This window comes from Haliotis cracherodii, unplaced genomic scaffold (genome assembly GCF_022045235.1).
Source record: "Haliotis cracherodii isolate W230 unplaced genomic scaffold, xgHalCrac1.p SCAF_10, whole genome shotgun sequence".
NCBI lineage: Eukaryota > Metazoa > Mollusca > Gastropoda > Lepetellida > Haliotidae > Haliotis > Haliotis cracherodii.
In genome coordinates this window covers 18,735,599-18,741,628 of record NW_027266265.1, presented here as the reverse complement: position 1 = coordinate 18,741,628, position 6,030 = coordinate 18,735,599, and positions in this window count along the sequence as shown.

Genomic DNA, 6,030 nt, shown 5'->3' with positions numbered 1-6,030 from the left:
CATATACTTATAATAATGAGTAGTGTTTCCATTGTCCATATGCTCCTTTGATCACAGTTACATTTGCCCAAACTGTTGGTGATGACTGTGACGATGTGTTGATGTCACCACACAGCCTGTTATTTGTTGTTGTGATGGGATGACCAAGTTGGTGTATATATGTTGGGTGCTTCAAGTACAGTCTCAAACACAATGAACATATCTTGGTATTAGCATCTGTGTCTAAACATCCCTTTGGTTAGCTCAGCGCTCCTTATTCCTTGCTTATCAGACAATACAGAGAGATACCAGTTTCTCATACAGATTTTCTGCCATACCAAGATCGTCTACAATAAGCATAGTTGGAATCATTTTCTTGTTTTACCTTTCTTGGAAGATTTGCGCCTACCCTATAACTCTTGCATAACAAGACAAAACAACTTTGCTTGGGGTCAGTATGAGATGTGTGTGTTGATATGTATAAATTTATTTGAGATTTATAATACACATGTACCGCATACCTCTTTTTTGTTCACAGTATCAACATGATCAATTGTACAGTTCACCTTTACATCATTGATTTGCTTTCATCAACAGTTTCTTGTGTGTACCTTAAGCCTCTTGTAGTCCGACCCTACTGGTTCTAGCAATGTCAGTCTTCATGTTGTGTTTGATGTGCTCGTCATTCAGCCTCCAAAGCCTGGATCTTTAGTCTGAAAAATAATTTTCTGGTGACTTAGTAACAATTTATCACTTTTCAGAACTGAAGTTTCAGGTCATATCAATATTAACATGTTTAATATATTTTATGAAGTAGTATTAACCTAGTGGGGAAATAGGACCTGGAAAAAGGTAAGTGTAAATTTGCTTCATTTAATCCCAGTTTGTCTCTCCTCTCAAATATAATTTTTAACACTCTTAAAAACGTGTTTAATCATGAACTGGTCATTCCTTTGAATAAACCCAAATGTTTGGTTCAAGTTTTGGAATTAATTAAACTGTTGTAAATAGTGTTCTATACATGTATTTATCAGAGTTATGCCCCTTTGATGTCCGTATCTTCGACTGGGGTCATGAAAGTAGAGAGTGACAGTGTGAGTCTCTAGTACATCACAGTGGTGTTAGGCTTGTTCATCACAGCCAACGCAACATTAAACATGTAATGAGGGTTGTCAGCTTCAAAAATTCTGATCAATGGACCACATAATCCCTTGTCTTCTTTTCAAAGTTTTTTTGTTGTCAAAGTTAAATATGTAATAATTGATATTTCAACTCATTGATACTTGTTAAACACAATTATATTTGTACTGAGAACAAAAAAAATTCCGGCTAACATTCAATTTACGTTTGATATTAAACTTAAAAACTATGTTACTTTTTTTACTTATCTCGCTCATATGAATCTGTGTAGCTTGCTCCCAGAACTGTTGTCCTGGTATTTTGGAGTTTATCAATCTGCTGCATTTTGACATGTTAATTGTTTATTATTGAAACATTTGTTGGTATTAATACAAGTGAATTTTCAAGCAAAAAAATTCTAAGAGGTTTTTATTTTTTTATGTCTAAGATTATGGTTTGTCTTTTAAAACAGATTTTGAACAACTGTCATTGGTGTTGATGGTAGCCATGGTAACATGATATTATCTGGTAAACCTGTTGATATTTCCCTCTACTTCTCATGAATTCATGTTGTAATAAGATTTGTGTTTATTTTGTATAAATATCATTGTATATATGTTTTATTTATTATACTGTGGAGAGGAACAGTTTCCATGTGACGAAATCCTGACACGTGTTGCTGACCATGATGTTATACTGATCCGTCATTGCCACAACATTACCAGTTCAATGTAACAAAACACACTGTGTTTTATCAAAATGGTAGATAAAACATTAGTGTACAGATCAAACATTTAGTTTACAAATACATTTTACAAATTAATCCCTGTTTCTATTTAAGAAGGGACAATATCAGCCATCTGTCAATGAAGTCTTCAAGAACAGTTGATCGGGCCTGCCGACAATTTGATCAATCAAAATGTCCATGGCATTAAAACACCATACCAATCCTGTCTCTCTTCTCCCCCTTTCTTATTTCCCTATCCCACCCCCCTGATGTTACTCCGATACCCAGTCACCCACCCATGTAGATGGAATTCAAGCAGTGATCCCTGTCAGTGTCACATGTCTAATCTATACAGACAAACATTCGAAATATACAACTGATAGGTGAGTGACGACTATCTACATCTGTCAATCACTACATCACCCTTAGTTGATTTATATGTACTTATATACCAGACAGGATGATATTAAGTCAAATGTTGTTTTTTTTGCTTCCAAAAGTTTGACCTGAGATGAGCAATCATACAGACTATGTCGAGGGCATATCAACAAATGTATTTATTATGCTATGTATATTTTAGTTGATCTTTCATTTAGCATGTAGTCAGTCAACAAAACTAGTCATGATTGGTTAATAGAGGTCGGATTCTTTACTTCAGTATGATTATGAAAATAAACATTTCATAACACTTCTTGCAGTGAGTATTGTATTGAATACTGCCTGTTGATGCACACTGCAAGGATGTCCCTGTGTATGCATTCATGTTACATGTATCTGATGGAAACTGTTAATGTCATGCTCGACTCATTATGCAGACATCTTTATCAACTTGTGAGTTTTATCTCAAAAATAAAATTGATCAAAATATGCTTGTCGTCTGTGTTTTTTTATATGTGATATGCAACAAAGCTATATAATATCAGTGTAGTGTATCTGGACTGTTCTTGAAATCACCCATCCTCACACTGACATATATAAACCAAGTAGTTTGAGAGTCATGGTTGTTCATCCTCTGCTGTGGGGACTTTTATTGTCAATTGTAGCAGCCATTTTGAAAAATTAAGAATCGTAGCCATCTCGATGAGAGATTTTGAAAACTTCAGTTTGATAGGTTTATGTGAAGTTGGAATAGTTTTGGATTTTATCTAACAAAAGAAATTGTAACAAAAATTCTTAAAAAAAAAAATTATGCTTCAAACTGTTGTAAAAGAAAGAAATTGTCTATCCCCAACTTTGTGGACGTTGTTTAATATGATAATTACACCATACACAAATAGGTATGACAAAGTGCCACATTGCATAGAATACAGTTATATGTGGCACAGTCTTTGTGTTCATGCTAAAGAACTACCTGTGAAAAGTTGTCTTGCAACCTCTAGTGCCTCCGTATGTTGTGCCTCGCTGCTCCGTTCACATCTTGTTCAAGTCTAGTTTGTGGAAGAAGGTTAAAGGTGTGTTTAGTTTCTGAGTAGAGAAGTGTCTTCACCTTTAGTGACATATAACACCTTGTATACTATATATACGAAACTGAAAGAAGACAGAATCTGTCAACTGTGTACATTTAATTATATAGAGGATAAATATCACTTTTTACTTATGGGAGATATTTTAATTTTCTTCACTATGTGTATCACCTCCAAATGTCATTCAAAGATTTTATGCTGACATTAGAAACCAATTCATTAATGAATCTTTTTTCAAGGATCCTCATTTGTATAAATTTAACTTACTAATGAAGACATTTTCAATACCACAAATCTTAGAAAGCATGCACTTACTCAACGACTTGATGTTATTAACAGTTACCATGGTTATTGATGTATATTCTATTGTATAAGTGTACCCCAAGCTAATTTGTATACATGTACGATAGGCCTATGGCCTTCCGAGTATTGAGTAATAAAGATTGATTGATATAAGAAATTGATCACATAAATGTATTAAATAACAAAGATATGAACAATGTTGAAATACAGATTGTGAGAGAGTGGAAATGGGCTGGGTTTTTTGGGGTCTTTATTGGAGGGACTTGGGGACTAACACATTGTACCAATGAGATTTGTTTGTTTGTTGTTTAACGCCACACTCAGCAATATTCCAGCTGTACGACGGCGGTCTGTTAATGAACAGGTGTGTACTAGACAATCCAGTGATAGACATGAGTATCGATCCACGTAATTGGGATCAATGACATGCATCAACCAAGTCATCGAGCCAGACCGCCACTCCTACCACAAGCATAGTCATCTTTTATGGCAGGCATGGGTTGCTGTAGACCTATTCTACCCCTGATCTTCACGGGTCTGTACCAGTGAGAAGAATCGAATCTTTAAATAATTAAACATAACAGATTAAATCACCAAATGCTACACAGAAGTAAAGTATGACTGTCAAATGAAATAGCCTTACACACAACAATATGAATAATTGTACGAGTGTCTACGCACGTTCATTACTTAACTGTATGGAACCGCCTCCGTGGTCTAATGGTAGAGTATCCGCCCGGAAAGCGGTAGCTCTGGGGTTCGATCCCCTGGCCGCGTCATACCAAAAGACGTTAAAATATGGTACTTATTGTTACCCTGCGTGGCGCTCGGCAAGACCTGGTTTGCTCTGACACGGTATACTGTGTCTAAGTGGGGTATTCATCTTAAACTGCGGCATGGTGTCTAGCACTATACAATCGGCATCAGTCCAGACTAGTACAAGCAGCTCGACACACACGTCGCTATAGAAGTGCAATAATCTTGGACGCGACGTTAAACCCCATTTGACCACACCTTATTGTATAGGGTATTTAAACATGTTACAACTGATATGCTTTTCACGGATGATGTTCGTCACGATATGGCTGCAATACTGCCGATGTGACGTTAAATATTAACTCACTCACTCACTCACACGGATGACGTGCTAAAAGTGTTATGCTTATCAAATACACAGTGTAGATGATGGCCGTCATGGTCATACATCCAGCTGTTTTAACAATAACACTAATGAGACAAAAAGTAACTTAAAACACCATTCACATAATCGGAACACTGGTAAGACTTCCACCAATATCCCCTCAAATATATATCTAGTAAAAAGGATTGAGCGGCAATGGATGCATATATAACTTTTTGAGGGAGAATACGGGCGGAAGTCATTCCTCCTCCTCGACTGGACTCCTACACCACGATAAGGTCAAACACATCCGAGTTCCGTACTTTAAAAAAATGTTGTCTATGAGGAAAGAATTTTCAATCATTTAACACAAACCTACGGAAGCCCATTGTGTCCATATCAGTTTCTTTTTTCTTGAAAATTCAATATGCACATTTAAAATTTCAAGATATTCATACGACGTTCTATCAGCTTTAATGAATGCGATGTGGTAACAATGCTAAAACATGCGGCACATTATACATGTGTCTAGTTCCAACATGTCTTCATCATGAATTTTCAAAGAGAAAAGCATCACGACATGTCCAAATTGGGCTTCGTAAAAACCTCTTTCATAAAGTTGAACCGGGAATAAACATAATCAACATTGAAATTTGAAATAGAATATTTACCTACCTGTGGTTTAAGGAGGTCCATGGGGTGAAGGAAGCGAAAAAGGAAACAAAACCCCTTCTTGCCGTACCTGGTCGCTACCCGCCCTTAGAGACATTGCCATACGTACAAGGAAGTGGTGTGGTAGGTAGGCGTGCCTCCCTCTGCCAGAAGCACCCCACATGGCAAAGTGGTCCCTGACAGTGCACCCCTCACATACCTGTGCTGTCGAGGGACAAGCTGCGATGGACGCCGAAATGTGGGAACACCAACGGACAACGGACGACGAGGGCGATGAGACCACTGTTGTCTATATATGGTTTACCTTTTGTTAAAATTGGACCTGGATTGGAAAGCTCGATGCGCCAGATGGTGTTCAGTTTCAGAAGGGACTACTCCTTATTGATCCCAACCTCGAACTCACGACAAAGTGAAAACATGACTTCTTATATAAGAATGCCAATCTAGACCCAAGCTCCAGCCAAAGAAAACAAAACCCTACCGAAGCTTAACCCATGCACGCTGGCTTGGGCCATGAGGTAATCAAGGTGAGGTAAAATGGGACTTAACGTCGCCTTCAACATTATTGCGCTTCAAAAGCGACGTGCATGCACGTGTGCGTGCGTGCATGCGTGTGTGTGTGTGTGTGTGTGTGTGTGTGTGTGTGT